The sequence below is a fragment of the Neofelis nebulosa genome, chromosome 6, assembly GCF_028018385.1.
Source record: "Neofelis nebulosa isolate mNeoNeb1 chromosome 6, mNeoNeb1.pri, whole genome shotgun sequence".
Lineage (NCBI taxonomy): Eukaryota > Metazoa > Chordata > Mammalia > Carnivora > Felidae > Neofelis > Neofelis nebulosa.
Window position 1 is genome coordinate 44,368,584 of NC_080787.1, and position 18,372 is coordinate 44,386,955.

General features: G+C 45.2%; 1 protein-coding gene and 1 long non-coding RNA gene across 5 annotated transcripts in view; one reads left to right on the top strand and one right to left on the bottom strand.

The window, feature by feature from the left end:
* Window positions 1-18,372, top strand: part of BICRAL (BICRA like chromatin remodeling complex associated protein) — a 112,116-nt gene that overhangs the window by 21,578 nt on the left and 72,166 nt on the right. For all 3 annotated transcript variants that reach the window (XM_058733983.1, XM_058733982.1, XM_058733986.1), the window contains one exon: window positions 8,404-8,668. The gene's annotated coding sequence lies outside the window, so the exon portion shown is untranslated. Of the gene's footprint in view, window positions 1-8,403; window positions 8,669-18,372 lie in introns of those variants that run through there.
* LOC131514235 (uncharacterized) overlaps window positions 17,222-18,372 on the bottom strand; it is a 32,024-nt gene continuing 30,873 nt past the window's right edge. Inside the window, exon 3 of one of the 2 annotated variants that reach the window (XR_009262993.1) lies at window positions 17,222-17,317. This is a non-coding gene — a long non-coding RNA (uncharacterized LOC131514235). Of the gene's footprint in view, window positions 17,325-18,372 lie in introns of both variants that reach the window. The other variant, XR_009262992.1, reaches the window with a different exon arrangement.

Sequence of the window (18,372 nt, forward strand, 5' to 3'; positions counted from 1 at the left end):
TTCAGGCAGCACAGATAGAAAGATCTCTCTATCTGCACCCGCCCTGCGGGGTGGGGGCGGGGGTGGGGTGGGGAGGGTTTCCTTTCTGAAGTGGTATGGAAGGAGGGTTTTGAGGTTTTTGAATATTTTCTTCTAAGTATCTAAGAAAGAGATTTGTTTGCCCACATTTACACTATCTTGGCAGGGTAGCAACCTGACAAAATATTTTCTGGTTGGTTTTGCCTTTACGTGGTTTTTATTTTTTTGAGGGGGAAAAGAATCTACACCTTGGTTAAATTCTACTGAAACACAGTGGCTGTTTTCTTTTGACTTAAGGGTTGATGCCAGTAAGATGCCTAGGTCCAGCCTCTTGGGAGCTGCTGATAGACCATTCTGTGAGCCATAACCAGAAAAAAAAAAAAAAAAAAGACATAAGCAAAAGCAATTAAATTATTCCTTCTCCAGTATTCTCATTTCTGCATTTGCCAATGGCTGTAACTGCCCAAGGATATGTTGACTTGGTTATGGTGTGTGCATCTTTGGGGGAGGGAAGTGAGGGGTGAAGACAGACTGTAAACAGATTATTACTGTAGAGTATGAGAAGTAGAATAATAGAGGTATGTATTGCATGCAGAGAGAAGGGAGTCATTTACTCCCAGCAATATTTTTCAAATGAGGGTCACCTCTATTAGTAGATCATGAAATCCATTTACAAGGTAGCTAATAGCATTTCTATGTATTTAAAAAAATTTTTTTTAATGTTTATTCATCTTTAGGAGAGAGAGAGAGAGAGTGGGCCGGGGTGGGGGGGGGGGGGGTGGGAGCAGAGAGAGTGAGTGACACAGAATCTGAAGCAGGCTCCGGGCTCTGAGCTGTCAGCACAGAGCCCAATGCGGGGCTCGCACCCACGAACTGTGAGATCATGTCCTGAGCTGAAGTTGGAGGCTTAACCGACCGAGCCACCCAGGCGCCCTGGTAGCTAATAACATTTCTAAAAGAGACTAGACTGAAATACAGTTGACAACATAGGGGTTAGGGGCACCAATTCCCCCACACCCTTCAATGTGTAGTCGAAAATCCATGCATAATTTCTGATTCCCCCCAAAACATAGCCACTAACAGCATACTGTTGATGGGAAGCCTTGTTGATAACATAAATGGCCAATTAACACATACTTGGTATGTTATATGTATTACATGCTGTATTCTTTTAAGGTGTTTTTTTTTTTAATGTTTATTTTTGAGAGAGAGCAAGTGGGGGGTGGGGGTGAGGGGAGAGAGAGAGAGAGAGACCGAGGATCCAAAGAGGGCTCTGTGCAGACATCAGAGACCCCGATATAGGGCTCGAACTCATGAACCAGTGAGATCGTGACCTGAGCAGAAGTGGGCCACTTAACTGATAGCCACCCAGGGGCCCCTTACCGTGCTGTATTCTGACAGTAAAGTAAGCTAGAGAAAAGAAAATCTTATAAAGAAATCTACAAGGGGGGTGCCGGGGTGGCTCAGTCGGTTAAGTGTCGAACTTTGGATCGGGTCATGATCTGGCAGTTCTCAGGTTCGAGCCCTGCATCCAACTCTGTGCTGTCTTTGCCCTGAGCCTGCTTGGGATCCTCCGCCCCCTCCTCCCTCTGCCCGTCCCCCGCTAACTCTGACTCTATCAAAATAAAATAAACTTAAAAAAAAAAGTGGGTACCTGTGTGGCTCAGTCGGTTGAGCGTCCAACTTCAGCTCGGGTCATGATCTCACAGTTTGTAGGTTCAAGCCTCCGTCAGGCTTGTGTTGACAGCTCAGAGCCTGGAGCCTGCTCTGGATCCTGTGTCTCCCTCTCTCTGCTCCTCCCCTGCTCATGCTCTGTCTTTCTCTCTCAAAAATAAACAAACATTAAAAAAAATTTTTTTAAAGATTCCTCTCTCTCTCTCTCTCTCCTCTGCTCACATTCTCTGTCTAAAAAATAATAATAATAACAAATTAAAAAAAAATTCATATGAAAGAGGGGCACCCAGCTGGCTCAGTCTGTAGAGCATGTGACTCTTGATCTGATCTCAGGGTTGTTAGGTCAAGCCCCACTTAAAAATAAAAGGAAGAAAGGAAGGGAGGGAGGGAGGGAGGGAGGGAGGGAGGAAGGAAGGAAGGAAGGAAGGAAGGAAGGAAAGAGGAAAGAAAGAAAGAAAGAAAGAAAGAAAGAAAGAAAGAAAGAAAGAAAGAAAGAAAGAAAGAAAGAAAGAAAGAAAGAAAGAAAGAAAAGAGGAAGGAAGGAAGGAAGAAAAGAGATTCATCAGGAAGAGAAAACACATTTACGGTGCTGTACAATAAAACAATCTGCATATCGGTAGACCCGTGCATGCTCTTCAAACCCTTGTGGTTCAGGGATCCACTGTGTATCAAGTTGCATCCTCCATGGTAAATTTAGATATTTTTCCCCAAAACCTTTGTTTTAGTTACATATTTATTGCATGGTAATGTGAGATCTATTTCTTCGGAGTGTCAGGCACAGATGTTTGAAAGCCACTGCTTGTAGGGGATGGAAGAAGGCACCCCCAGAGGAGGTGGCATTTGAGCTGGGCTTTGGAGAATGGTGGACGTGCCCCCAAAGAGGAAGGGCATTCCTTACAGAGGGAAAAGCATACGCCCACACTGGGCAAGTCTGTTCCGGGGCAGGATGTTCCCCGTGACTGCACCGCAGGGTCCTGGGAGATGAGAGGCTGCAGGTGCTTCTGGGAGGCAGGTGGAGTAACTAATGGACCACTTGACAATATAAATGTTGGCACCCCAGCCCTCCCCAGAAATTCCAAGTCTCTGGTAATGGGTTTGGCCTTGGGAATCTGTATTTCTAATACGCTTCCCTGGGCAGTGAGGTGCTGATGGGGGTGTGACGAAACCAGCGCTAGGTTTGCAGAGGTGATTTTTGTAGTAATTTAGATAGAAGGTTGAATGGAAGGAAGTAACATGGGGAGGCCAAGCGAGACAGAGATGAGGACCTGAAGTGAGGTGAAGGCAGTTGGAGAAGAAGGGCTGCATTTGAGGGAGATTTTGGAGGTGGGTTGCATGAGCTGAGGGAAGTAAGAGAATGAGAAGGAATCGTAAATAATCCTAAAATATCTAGGGGGTTGGTCTATGAACACAGAGACTAGAGAGACCACATTCAGAAGGGGAGAGGATTACTGGAGTTTTGGTTTGTGCCCATGGCAGGGCAGGAACAATTCAGTTTTCACCATGCCCCATGTGAACCTTCAGAGCGTATCCGTCCTTTGCTCTGATTGCCTGTCTCTGAACAACCTTCTGATTGTCTTAGAGCGGACTCAGGTTAATCTAACTCACAAGGGACTGGTACATACACACCCAACTGCTGGTTGACCGGTATGATTTACAGTGAGGGATGTATACACATTTGCAGGTGTAAAAGTACTTACACCTTTGCTCAGGGTATCAAAATACCTGGAGAATGGAAGCAGTATTTAAAAGATTTAGGCGAGAGAGAATTGTATGGTTTGCAGAGTGTTGCATGTGGGCTCTAAAAATGCCTGATTAACTTTGCTGCGCTCAAATACGAATGTGACTCTTCAGTGATCAAAATACTTTGTGGAGGTTACAGTGTCTACACTCCCTCTATCTTAGAGGCTGACTTTCTCATCAGATTCTGAGGGTGCTTTAATTTTTTTTAACGCTTATATATTTGGTGGGGGGGGGGGGGAGGGACAGAGAGAAAGGGAGACACAGAATCCGAAGCAGGCTCCAGGTTCTGAGCTGTCAGCACAGAGCCAGACGCAGGGCTGGAACTCACGAACTGTGAGATCATGACCTGACTGCGCCACCCAGGTGCCCCACTGAGGGTGCTTTAAAGCAGCAACTTAAAGCCTATGAGACTCCTCTTCTACTGCCTCTCTAGTTCACCATCCTCCTGGGCCTGGTGGTGGGGAAAGAATGCTCTGTTTAGGAGAGGTTAGGAGTGCCGGCAGAGCACCAGAGAGGCTGGGGAGTTGGTGACTGACACATCCCAGCCATGCCTTCCAGCCACGTGTGATGTCCTCCTTAACCTGATGACTGTCCTCCCCCTCACATACTCTGTGGGGAAGCAGGCTAGATGTGTAAGACAGCAAGGCCAGTGGGAGTGCTGAATGCCTTTTTTTTTTTTTTTTTTTTTTTTTTTACAGTTCTGTTATACTCCTTATCCTTGTACTAGAAGCTTGTAGGAGTTCAGACTTTTTAAAATCTGTCAAGGAAAATAACCAGCTTGAAATATGTCATGACTAGAATAGCCTTAGTCTCTACAAAGATGATTTAAAGTGTTTATATTCATGTATCAAATAATGTAGGCAAGGTTTTGAAAACAGTTGTAATCCAATAAATTGCTTGTTTGGGATTGCTTTGAAAACAGTTCCACGTTACTTCTAATGATAGTATTAACAGTCACAAGAATAATGGTAACTATTATTGGATATTACTATATATCAGGTTCTTTTTCAAAGTTTATTTATTTTGAGACAGTGCGTGCACATGCATGAGCAGGGAAGGGGTAGACAGGCTCTGTCAGTGCAGAGCCTGGCATGGGGCTCGATCTCAAGCACCACGAGATCATGACCTACGCCAAAATCAGGAGCCAAGCCGGATGCTTAACCACTGAGCCACCCAGGAGCCCCACTACATATCCGGTTCTAAAGCAAGGAGTTTGTACACCTGACATCAGTTAACTGTCCCTCCACCAACCTGAGATATAGGTATGTTACCTTCACGTTACAGATGAAGAAAGAACGGTAGGAGAAGTTTGAAAAGTAGGCAAAGAGATCACTTGGCTAAAAAGTGGCAGTGATAGAGCTCTAACTCTTGAGAGTGGTGGGGAGTGGGAGGAGGGAGAGGAAGAACCATTGGCTTCTTCTGCCTGTGATCCATTGGGCAGTGGTTTTATGTGGTTCTAGGAGACTTACTGCACTCCCTTGATATGTATATGGTCTCTAGTTATAGATTGATTTCATGTGTTCTAATGCATCTTGTAGACTGGGCTGTTTTTCTTTTATCCCACAAGTACCGATTGTGAGCTAACTACGTACAAAGTACTCTGCTAGGCCCTCAGAGAATAGTAAGCCCTTGAGGAGCTCCCTGTCTAGGAAGGAACATGAGAGAGAGATTAGGTTGAATCATAGGAGACGGCCGTTGGGAAATTACATGGTACGTACTAAAATAAATCACTGATACATAATTAAAATAAGGCAACATGGTATTAGCTAAATATTGTGACCTCTCATACCTTTCAGCTACCATGCTACACATTTTGCATGCACTAGTTCCTGAATCCCTAAAATAACTCTCAGACATGATTATAATTGTTCCATTTTATAGATGAGGAAGTAGAGGCTCTGAATGGTGACGTGAGTTGCCCAGAGCCACATACCTCGGATGTGACAAAGGTAGAATTTGAACCCAGGTCAGCCTGAGTACAGAGCCAACGCACTTAAGCCCCAGAGTATAAGTACTTCTAGAGGTACAAATAAAGGTATATGCCTTATTTATACACATTGACCATTTAAAAATTTTTATTTCACAAACACTTTATAGAGCACTTACTAACTCATCTGATATATTTTGGTATTTCTGTGATCAGGACACATCTGGTCATGCATATCGCTACTTACTCTCAGCATTTGCACTCTTCCCCTTCTGAGAATGGCCCACCAACCAAGGGGAACATTTGGAGAGAAAAGACAAACAACAACGACGACGACATGTATTTCACCTTGTATTATGGTGGACATGGAGCCTTTATTTATGACGTGTATTTGGAGGCACAAACACATGCTAGAACATTTCAATTATAATTTAATTTCTTCCTTTTTTTTTTTCCTATGCCCACTTGCCCTTCTTTCTAAATCACACACAGAGATGGGAATCACAGGAATGACCATTTAAATTGTACATACTTTGCAGGCAGCACTATTAAAGTGATTTGTATATAGTCAAGCCACTAAGAACTTTCCTCTTAAAAAGCTTCCAAATCGTACATTCGGATACCAAAATCCTGTTGATATAAACCACAGTTTAAAATGTTATGTATAAAGGCATATCCCTTATTTTAAAATGTTTTTTTTTTAATCACATGGGAAAAAATAAAGTTTTTATTTTGTTGTATTATTTAACGATGTCCATTTTGGTGGTGATCTGGTGAATCTGAGATTCTCCCCACTGCTGTTCTGGGATTTTGCAACACACCCCAAAATTTAAAATTAGATTTGACAGCTGGCATTCTCAAAGTATGTTGTCACAAATTAGAGGGCTGTCCCCTCTGCCTATGCCACAGTATTGAACTCTGTTTAAAACAGGAAGGAGGGTTTGTTCCCAAGATCCTTTTTCAGGCCTTGAAGAGGGGGGAGTTTTAGCATCAACCTGACTTGGGGTCCCCCACCAGCCCTTATGAGATTGATGACCCCAGGCAAATTACTGAAATCATTGGGAGCCTTAGCTGCAAAACCAGGACGATTAAACCTTACTCTACAGGCTTGTGTGAAGGTTTAGCCAATGATGTATATAAGTGTGTAGGTGGTACTTAGTAGGCTCCCAGGAAATGTCGGTGCTCTTACACTTTGGACATTCTTTAAAAATCCTGCAATGCTCCACACTCTTTATAAGTGTATAAATTCAGTTCTGTTTGGCGATCTTTTAAAGTCAAAGTTGTGTTTCTTTGGGGTTTTGGGTGACTCGGGGGAATAGCTTCCTGAAATCCATTAATATTTCATTGGAACAGTAGAGCAACAGCTGTAGAACTTGCTTGGTAGGCCCTAATTGCCATGAATAATCCATGAACTCTTTTGAAATGTAATTCTTCGAAATGGGTATTATAATTAAATTCCAGCCAATCCAAGGGCACTTTGAAACATGTTTAAAAATTTCCCAAGCCAATTAGAAAACTGGTTGGTCCAACTGTCGAGTGTAGAGAAATATGCTAATTTATGCAAAGACTACTGTTCCAGGAAGGCCCTGACTGAATGTGAAGCACATTTTCTGAGAAAACACCTCGGTGATACTATGTGATACTAAATCACTGAATATATTTTTAAGGCATGTCCAAATACAAAGCATACATTGTGAATGACAGAACAGCAGTTACTAGGGCAAGATGTGGTTTGTTTTTTAAAAAGATTTTGTATCTTGAATATGACAACATTGTATGCCAACCTTTACATTTTTATCTTGTGCAATATAGGTTAGTTACAGTATCCTTATAAAAGCAAGCGAGGTGCACTAGTGTTATGTTTTTTAATCCTAAGGGGGTATAGAAACTAAACAGTTTCCCTTAATTTAAATCTAGAGATAATTGTTATTTGAAACTCACCAAATATCTGGGGGACCTGGGTCTGAATATTCTGTTTATCCGCAGGACTCCCACTGCTCTATGTATTACAAACTAACTTAAAAGAATTTGGAACATTTCTGGGGCTTACATATGGAGTTTTTAAAAATCCAAATCACCATTCTCGTCCAATCCATCGTTTACCTGCCCTTGATGTTTATTTAAAAGAGAACGAGACCCCCACTGTATTTTTGTGGGCATTTACAGGAAAAGTAAATATAATTAACCTAGACACAAAGGCACCCCTTCCCAATCCACACTATCATAATTAACATTTACATAAACGCTCTGAAGGCTAGATGGTTTATGGAGACGTCTCAACAGTTTGAGATTTGAGATTAAAAACGGGTGGTAATTATACTTGCACCAAAGAGTGTTAAAAGAGTGGGTAGCTCCCTTTTTAAGACTGGGAATCATTTAATGAAAATTCCACAAATGTAGTAATAAAGGATATCTACATAAAGAGAAGGCAGTAGGAATTGGATGTTTTGAGAGTGACTTAATCAGCTCCTGGCCTTCATCTTGGCCGCTGGAGTTGTGTTGTGTTTTGTTTCTTTTTAATGTTGACTTACAGATATCACAGATAAGGTTTCACAGCATTCCTGAATGGGAAGAGAGGGTGTTGCAAAGGAAAGCCTAGTACATTTAAAAGTTAGAATGAATCAGTTATTTGCCAAATAACTAAGTAAAAGTGTTGTTTTAGTTTTAAAAAAGGTATATGCAAAAAAAGAGTATTTACTGGTTCTAATCAGAGTTCTAGACAAATATTGTGGGTTTTGTTTTTTAACCCCCCAGCGCCCTCCTCCCCCATCGAGCTAAAACTGGTGTGTGCGTGTGTGTGTGTGTGTGTGTGTGTGTGTGTGTGTGTGTGTGCAGGGCGCCTGCAAAGAATAGCACGCATCTTGTAGATCTTAAAAAAAAAAAAAAAAAAGCCAAATAAACCTGTTTCTTGAATAAACCAATACATTTCTGAAGTTAAAAAGAATCCCAAAGGAAACAGGAATTGACAGCTTGGGAGCTTGATTTTTGGGAAAAAAAAATTTTTTTTTAATTAAAAAACCCCTAATCTCCACATTTTTTGCTAGGCGAGAACCGAAGTTTGGAGGTAGACGAGCAGGCGAGCGGTTTGCCCGGGCGCAGAGCATGAAGGCCGGGCGGGCGCGGGGAGCGGGCGCCCGCCGCCCGGCGCGGGGGTGAGCGAGAGAGAGAGCGGAGCGCGTGTGGCCGGCGCCGCTCGGCCGGGAGCTCCCGCGCCCGCGCCCCGCGCCCCGCGCCCGCCGCCGCCGCCGCCGCCGCCCCTGGTGCGATGGCGCAGAAACCCCGTTGACAAGGCACTGCTTTTTCATGACGGTGAGTTTCCCTTTGAGTGTATTATAATTTTGTGATAAAAATTTCAAGGAGAAAAAAAAAACACACACAACCTCCTTCCTCTGCCTCTTTCCTTCGGGGAGGGGGAAAGCGAGGGAGGGGGGGCTGGAGATCTATCTCCAGACAGACAGAAAAGAAAGAGGAGCAAATTAAACACCGAGTTGCCAAAACCAGGATATTAGGTTTCAGCCCAGAGAGCTATTGGCTAAGGCTGTGTTTTTTTTTGGGGGGGGTGGGTTTGTGGGTGGGTGATGGTGGTGGTGGGTGGATGTTTAATGGACACGGAGAAAAGGGGAATCGAGTGTTTATGCCTTTCCCAGCGCCGCCCGGGCCCCGGGAAGACCAAGTTCAGTGTCTCGGGCGGGGGCGCGGGCGGGCAGGGGGCGGCGGGGCTGGGCTGGGGGTGCCTCGGCGGGGTGGGGGCCCCGGCGCCTTTTTTTTTTTTTTTTTTTTCCTTTTCCGCGGATGCAAATTTCTGGAGCGGGGAGAGGGAGAGAGCCTGGGAAGAGGGGTGGCGTGGCGGTTGGTGGTGGGGAGGAGAGGGGAGGGAAGCCTTTTAATGACTCATTGATTGAGCCGGTTTAAAATTAGTTGTGTGCGCGAGTGTGAGTGTGTTTTCCGCCCCCCGGAGCCGCCGGGAGCCGGGAAGGAGGGAGCGGGGCTCGCCGTGGGGAGGACGGCGCGGCGAGGCCGCGAGCAGGGGGCAGGGAGGGCCAGGAGTGACGGCGGGCGAGGAAGAAAAATAAGCTTTTCCAATCTCCTCCCCTCGGTTTTCCCCCCCTCATTTCTTTTCTCTCTCGGAAGCTCTTGGGTGTGAATCGCATTTTCTTTCTTCTCGGCAAAATGGACCCCGCGTCTCGGGAGGGGGAGGGGAGAGGGTGGGGAGGGAGGCGGCGGCAGGGACCGGGTTCCTTTTTCACCCTGGCTGCTTCTTCCCTCCGCTTCTGCGGGCGGCCGCGGCGAGAGCTCGGAGCCGGCCGCCGGTCCCAGCCGGGGCCCGGTCCTGCGCGCGCCCGCCGGCGGGACTGGCTCTTCCCGGCCGCCTCGCCGCCTGGCTCCGGAGCTCCGCCGAGGACCCGCGGCCGGGCCGGACCAGCCCTCGCGCCGCGCCGAGGACCCGAGGCCCACCCAGGCACTTTCTATCGGGCCCGCGCGGCCGGACCGAAGAGACGAGAGGCTGTGGCGGCACTGTTTTTGGCCGAGAGCGCGCGGGCCCGACGCGGTTCGCGCCCCCCGAGTCGCCCCGAATGCGGGATCTTGAAGGGGGGGGGGGGGGGGCTGCGGCTGGAAGGCGCTAAGATGGCGCTGGGCCTGGCCCGTCGCCAGGGCTGGTGGCGCAGTTGCTCCGCGGGCGCCATCTTCCCTGGCGGCGCGGGCGGCGCCCTTCGCGGACGCTTCTCCGGCCCGGGCGCCGGGAGGTCGAGGGCGACGGGGAGCCACGCTTGGGGTGCAGAATTCTGTAAATGGGGCCGGAGCCGAGGCCGGGGCCGCCTAGCCTTGGCCTTCCCCGTGCCCCCGGACCCAAAAGACGAGGAGGCCGGCCCGGAGCGGGAAGGGACCGGGGCCGGCGGCGTCCTGCTCCTTAGCACTTGTGTTGGAGGGAAGAAGTGGGGCTTGGGGTCGGACCTTGCGGCCGGCGGGTTCCCTCTCTGAGCCCGCAGACCCCCTCCGGTCAAATTCGGAGGGGAGGGGGCTTCTCGTTAGCTCTTCTTGGGCCTAAAACTGCACGGCTTTGTCTTCCCTGGCCTGGCCGAGGGCAGGGCAGGGCATGGAGGCTTTTCCTTCATCCTCTTCCAGTTAGTTTTGAAGAGTAGAGTCAAACCAGGTTACAAAATTGCAGGAAGAAAGAGTCGAGGACAGTGTCTGCCTTCTAGTGACTCGGTTCTCGATTGGCACCCTACGTTAGTTTTATTTCTTTAGTTGCTTTATTTTAAAACAGTCCTGGAGAGACATTTATGTAGTCCAACTGTGAAAAGGTTATGGGTTCCAGTGATTTGAAACATCTTGTTGGCTTTCATTTTAATTATTCCAAATGGTAGTGATTTAAAACCGTTCTCAGAACTCTGATCCGAAAAATTAAACTCTCTTTGAAACGCTTAGACTTTTTTTTTTTTCCTTCCCTTTCAAAAACAAAAACGAAACCCCCCCGCACCATTTTTGGCTCATCTCTTTCTCATCGATATAATAAGGCTTCTCCGTTCTCTGACTCCCTAGAGTGTTGCCTTAAAATCATTCATTGAAGTATTTATCTGTCGTGTCGTAGGTCTGTATTAAGTGATGCGTGTGGGTTTTAACTGTGTTTTTTGTTACTGAAAAGATTATTGGGAGGAGGAAAAAAGTCTAAAGCTCTCATCTCCCTAGGAGTCCACAGAGATGGAAAGTAAGTAAGTAATTTCTAGTGGATAAAAGTAACATCGGGGCACCAGTAAGTGTGTCCTTGTGTTTATAAACAGTCTATATAGTGGCCGTTTTATCCCCTTTAATAAGACCGTACCATATATTGAACACTACTCCATGTGTGTGTGTCTGGTCCTTTAATTCTTATTTATATCAGCCCTGCAGTGTTGATTTGATTATCTCTTTATACCAGAGGATCACCCAGATACACAAATTGTTCTTGGTCTCACAGTTTTAAGTGGGAGAATTGACATTGGATCCCAAAAGCCATGCTCTTGGCTTTACACACATGGTGTCCAAATCCGAGTTTCAAAAGCAACTGGAGCGAGATATGTTTAAATACAGATTTGTAACCTCACCTTTGCCCCCCATGATTTGTTAGGGCCAGTAGGGTTTTTCTGTTACTGTTGGTTTCCCCAAAACATCTAATGTGTTACACAATCTCAGTTTTAAGCTTCTGACTTTCAACTTCCTGCTGTCCCTAACGCCCAATTTTGAAATTCTGGCCCACCCAGCAAATATGTAGGAGTCTGTGTTAGTCGACAGCTGTCCAGGTGATTCCACTGTGACACAGATATGCATTTGGAATATCGCTATACTATATACCGCGTGCTGTGCTGCTGGCTCTTTTTTGAATGGAAACGTGAGGCCCATATCGCTTTGAGTTTCAACAGTTTTATTGCTCGCTCTTTTTTCTCCTCTAGCTGCCATTTATCAAATTATTGAACCTTTTCTTACAGAAAGAAGGTTTAGGTATTCTAAGACTTTAAAATCTCAGTACGTTTTCAAATGTGTATCTCCTTCTGCTGAAAAGTTATATAACATACAGGCTTCTAGGTCTAGCTGGGCCATCTAGTTTAGTCCAGACAGCTGTGCAACAAAAATAGAATTGAATCTAGGATTGATAACAAAAATGAGGAATAGGGTAGAAAAGATTCGGGGGTGGGGGAGGGACCTAGAAATAAATCCTTGGGGGAAAGTATTCTTTTCAGAATTTTGAATTCGGAGGATATCTTTTGGGTTTTGGGAAGTAGGATGGTGAAGTGGCTCTAAACATGAGACCTTTTAAGAACAGAGGAGGCTTTCAGGACACGGAAGGTCAGGAAGAAACATCCAGAGCAGGTGATGAATAGCTGACCTGGCCAAAATGGGAGGAAACTAAGCGATAAAAATCATTAACTTCTCTGGAGCAAGAGCCATGTATACTTGTTCTGTGCTTTCCTTTCTTTCTTTCTTTAGTCACTGTTGTGTTTAATAACTGCTAGGGGGAATGGTTAAAAACTTTTGTGATGCAGATGTCAAAATTACGTTATGCGCACATTTCTCTCTCCTTCCACATTTGAACATTTTTATAAGGAGCGACTCTTAAGCACCTGTGTGCAGTCCGTGTCCAGTCTAGACTAGTGGGACTGTCCAGTGTGCTTTTTCTCCCTTTGTGTTTCATGGTAAATGCCAAAGTAATTATATTCTTTGACTAAAACCCAGTAAAGCTTGAAAGGAGAAGAAATCTAAAACCTGCTTAGGAGGAGGAGCGTCTTCGTTTTATTTTTATTTTTTTAATATTTATTTTGTGAGAGGTAGAGTATGTGCAGGGGAGAGGCAGAGAGAGAGAGAGGGAGACAGAGAATCCCACTCAAACCCACAAACCATGAAATCATGTCCTGAGCTGAAATCAAGAGTTGGACGCTCAACGAATCGACTGAGCCATCCAGGTGCCGGACTAGCTTCTTCATTTTATTTTATTTATTTTTTTTTTTTAATTTTTTTTTTCAACGTTTTTTTTTTTGTTGTTGTTTTTTTTTGTTGTTTTTGGACAGAGAGAGACAGAGCATGAACGGGGGAGGGGCAGAGAGAGAGTGAGACACAGAATCGGAAACAGGCTCCAGGCTCCGAGCCATCAGCCCAGATCCTGACGCGGGGCTCGAACTCACGGACCGCGAGATCGTGACCTGGCTGAAGTCGGACGCTTAACCGACTGCGCCACCCAGGCGCCCCAAAACAGTAAAAAGTTAAGCTGGTAGATCTATAAGAATGTGTTGTGGGGAATGACTTTTGGCTAGTGAGAGTCAAGGGGCATCCCTTTAGAGAGTGATACTTGAGCTGAGGCTTGAAACATGAGCTTGTACTACTCGCTGTGTGGAAGCTGGGGAGACAGTCCTAACCTGTGAACAAAGTGCAAAGACCTGGAAGGCCCAGAAGGGCATGGGTGTTAGAGAGAAGCAAGAGGAGAATGAAATAAGAGTTGAGAGATCTTCTAGGGCCTCCTGTATTCGGCTGTACCAGGAGTTTGGGGTTTTGTTTTATTCAAAATAACAAACTATTGAAGGGCTTTCATTGGGACAGTGGTTATTATTTGGTGGGTTTTTGTTTTTGTTTTAGAGAGAGAGGGTGCAAGTGAGCGAGGGGCAGAGAGAGAAGTGGGGCTCATCCAATGCAGAGCTCCAGCCCAACTGATGTGGGACTTGAACTCACAAACCGTGAGATCATGACCTGAACCGGAGTCAGATGCTTAACGACTGAGCTGCTGTTTTTGTTTTTAAAGATCACTGCTGCTGTATGGAGCAAGAGGGGCAGTAGACAGGGAGGCTATTGCAGTAGCCGGCTCAAGACTGATGGTATCTAAGCAAACACAGTGGCAGTGGGGATAGTGCAGGGTAGATGGTGGGATTCAGATGTATTTTGAAGGTGGAATCAGAAGTATTGGCTTAATGAGTTATCTGTAGAGACGGAGGAATCAAGGAGGCCTTCAGGTTTCTAGCCTAAGCTTTGGTGGCCGATGGTGCCATTTGCTGGTTGGAGAAGACTGGAAGAGGAACAGGTAGGAAGGGTGGGTAACGAGTTCTGTGTGGGACCTGTTATGTTTTTGAAATACTTGCAAGACCTCCAAATGGAAGGTCAAGTAGGCAGTGAATCTTCAAATTGAGCTGATGGGAGTGGACATAAATTGTGGGAGTCACTAGCATACGAATAGTATGTCATGGAACTAGTTGAGATCATTTGTCATCATAGAAGTCTTAACATCGAGCCCTAAAACGCTTCCAGTGGCTAAAGGTTGGACAAAAGAGACTGAGAGGGCCATTAAATGGGAAGAAAGGATTATTCTTTTCAAGAGAGAATGGTCTTCTCTGCCAAATTCTCCTGAGAACACTGAGGATAGAGAAATGACCGCTTGGATTTGTCAACATGGAGGTGGCTGTTTGACAAGGAGTTTCAGTGGCATATGGGGATGGAAGCCAAATCAGAATGCACTGAGGATGGGATGGGGTGACCGTAGCCTGCTTTTTGGGGAAGTTTTACTGTAAAGTCTGGAGAGTGACAGCACAGCAGTGGCTGGAGAGGGAGGGAGGGTTGAAGAAGTGCTTCTTTTTAAATGGCGGGGAATGGAAGAGCATTTTTAAATAGACTAATGGGAATATTTAAGAGGGAGGGAGTGACTAACAGAAGAGAGATAAGACTACCAAAGGAGCAGAATTGTTGAGAAGGTGAGAAGCTATTCAAAACACAAGAGGGTTTGCCTTTGACAGGAGTAAGACGACTTGCAGAGTGGCAGGAGAGGAGGCAGAGAATATGGGCACAGCGCAAAGACGCTTATAAATTGGGGATTGAATACACGGCTTTATGATCTGTGTTCTCAATGAAGTCTGAGTCAAGACCAGCAATGAGGAAGAAGGGGTGTGCATGACCTTGGACAGCAGGATTGTGAACTAAGTCCCTGGGAAGCGAGGTAGGATTGCTGTACACAGGACTGCCTGGCTGTGCCTCGCCTCTGAATTTGAAGTGAAACTGGTCCATCCAGTTGTGTAGTTTTTTGCCAGCAATATCCAGCTGTTACAAGGGAAGCCAAGAGCGGGCAGGGGATTGGTTTGACCAGGACTGGAGTTTTACACCCCACCCCACCCCCCACCCCCACATGTGACAGCAGAGAGAAACTAGGACTTAAGGGTGGTTTCAGGGGACAATTAAAATGAACCTTGGAATGTTAGCTGGGTAGGAAAGCAAGAGAAGAGAATGGGGGTGGGGCCATGAAGTTAACCATGAGACTTGTTCTTAGTTAATAAAAAATGAGTTAATGGGGAAAGAATTTAAAGGTGGGTTGATGAAAAATCCTGGAGTTGGATAATAGCTGCAATGGCACAGCAGTGTGAATGGGCAGAAGGCCACTGAGCTGGACACTTAAAGACAGTACATCATGTATTTTACCACAATAAAAATAACATCTAAACATTTGTGGCAACTACAGATGTTACTTGCACAGTGCCTTGGACTATTTGCAAAGTACTGCATTTTTTTTTTTTTAAATATTTGTTTATATTTGAGAGAGAGACAGAGTGTGAGTGGGGGAGGGGCAGAGAGAGGGAGACACAGAATCCAAAACAGGCTCCAGGCTCTGAGCTGTCAGCACAGAGCCCGACGAGGGTCTTGAACCCACAAAGCATCCATGATGTGAGCCGAAGTCAGATGTTTAACCGATTGAGCCACCCAGGTGCTCCTAAAATACTATATTTTCTATGGAAGACAGTAACTTTAAAAATTGTATCTGAAATTACTGGGGCTAAGGAGAGTATCTCCACTTTATCATGTTTATCCCAAACTTGAGTGTGCAAAATAGTCACCTAGAGATTCTGGAGTGGGACCAAGAAATTTTAAATTTTTTCTTAACCTGTTCACTGACTTATTCTAACCCTTCAGCATAGCATTTAAAACAAGCCTGGCATGGGGTGCCTTGGTGGCTCAGGCAGTCGAGTGTCCCCTTCTTGATTTCGACTCACGTCATGATCTCACGGGTTCGTGGGATTGAGCCCCTCATTGGGCTCTGTGCTGACAGTGTGGAGCCTGCTTGGGATTCTCTCTTTCTCTCTCTCTGCCTGTATGCTGCTGTGTCTCTCTCTCAAAATAAATAATAAACATTCTTTTAAAAACCAGAGAAGCCAGGCATTCGGTAAACATTTGTTGACTAAAAATGTTTGACAGTCCAGGTAGAGTAAAATGATAGGAGCCAAAAGGAAAGGTTTTTGAGATTGGTTGAGATCAACAGTGCCTTATACATTCTGATCTCTGGGCGTGATGAGAAAAAGCAGATTATGGGCTGAGGAGGGAGAAAGGAAGTATTGGGAAAATCATTTTTTTTTTAATTTTTAACGTTTATTTATTATTGAGAGACAGAGTGTGAGCATGGGAGGGGCAGAGAGGGGGAGACACAGAATCCAAAGCAGGCTCCAGGCTCCGAGCTATCAGCACAGAGCCTGACTCGGGGCTCAAACTCAACAAACCGTGAGATCATGACCTGAGCTTAAGTCGGATGCTTAACCGACTGAGCCACCCGGGCGCCCCGGGAAAATCATTTTTTAAAGATTCAGACAAAACCAAATGGAAATGTGTAGCACTCCCTTCAGCCACGCCTTTCTGCATTCTTTGAGTGACGTTCATTCACCTCATAAGGTCCTGTGTTCCTCAACCTGCCTACAGAATAAGTAATAGGTGAAATTCGAGAAAAAGAACGGGGTAGATGATAAGATTCAAAATAGATGTCTGTGGTCTCCACTGGAAAGATAGCAAGGTCATTTGTTAGGGGTGGAGGCAAAAGGCTTGGAGTTTAAGGAGAAAAGGAGTCAATTTGTGGAATGTATCAGATGGGGGGGGGGGGGTACCAGAAATGGGACTTGACTAGAATGAGGCAATGTGAATTAAGCTAACATAGAGGATCCATCTCTCCGTGGTCAGTATGATCTATAGTAGAAGTGGAAAATACAGCGAGGGGGAAGGGTTGTTCAATTAGTGTGGAGAAGTGGGAGAGCTGACAGGAAAGGAATGGGGTGTGGACTTTAAAGGAAAGCCCTAACATGGAGACCTTGTAAGTGGTACCTCACTTTGTGGAAGTTGGAGCCCAGGATGTGGCTCTGCTGGGGACGGCTTGCCCATTTGTAGTGCAGTTCAGGAGAGTTCCGGGGCTGTCCGCGTGTTGTATGGGAAAGTAGAAGAAAGAGGTCTTGGGGGGAAGCGGCTGTGGGGGCTTTGATCTATTTTTTTTCTTCACCTCACATTGCATCCAATCAGGAAAAGATCCTGAGACCTCACTGTACTAGATCTTAAATCCAGGTTCCCCTTCCCCTTAATCTTTATCAACTTTAATTCATATGGTTGTGACTTGATGATAAATTTTTAATAAAGTTGTAAAATTGAACATTTTCTGGTTTTGTGGGTTCTTTGGCTGTCTTGCAAACACATTAAACACTTCTATTACCTGAAATAAAAAGGGTGAATGTGAAAATGTGAGGGAATGAGGTATGAAAAGTATTGTCTTTCTAGCAAAGGCTTATCTCCGTTCAACCAAAATCCAGGATGCTTCCTTGTATCATCAGAAATTATGTTTTCTGTCCTCACCTGTAGTTGGAACATTTTCACAAGGAAGAAAATAGGGGGGGAAGAGAAATAATATTTGTTAAACCTTAACATTATTTCCGGCCCTGATGTTTTAATATTATTAAATTCTCATAGTAACCCTGGAGGTAGGTTTTGTCTGTAGAGATAATGAAACTGAGGTTTACAAAACGTAGATAACTTACCCAAGTTCCATTACTAAGGGTCAGAGCTGGGATTTGAATGTATACTGTAGACCCATGCATCATACATTTTGCCATCAGTATTAAGCCCATGTATAGATTTAATTGACAGATGACTGCCTGCTGAACATTTTAATATATTAAAATTGGATGACCTTGATTTCAGTAGAAGGACTAGGGAAAAGTAGTGTTTTTGGTGGTAAATAAAAACTGCAACCAAAAACACCAGAATCTCTTACGGTGATCAATTCTAGGTCAGAGCTCTTATTCTGCCCCTTCTGCAGATAACTCGGTTTTTATTTGCACAGTAAGGTGAGTCAAACGTGGGGACCGTTTTAGCTCTATCTTTGGTAGCAATCAGAGATTATGAATCATATCTTTCACTTAAAAAAAATCCTAATTGGGAAAAAGAACACTTAGGACCTTAATTAAGCATGATACGGTGCAGCTCAAGTTGTACCCGTGCTTAGAATGTCAATATGAGCACAGTAATTAGAAGTACAGATTTGGGGTGGAAGTACTTAAAATGTTCAGGAGAGCCTGGGTGGCTCAGTCGGTTGAGCATCCGGCTTCGGCTCAGGTCATGATCTCACGGTTTGTGGGTTCAAGCCTCCATCAGGCTCTGTGCTGACAGCTCAGAGCCTGGAGTCTGCTTCGGATTCTGTCTCTCTCTCCCTCTCTCTGCCCCTCCCCCGCTCACGCTCTGTCTCCCTCAAAAATAAACATTAA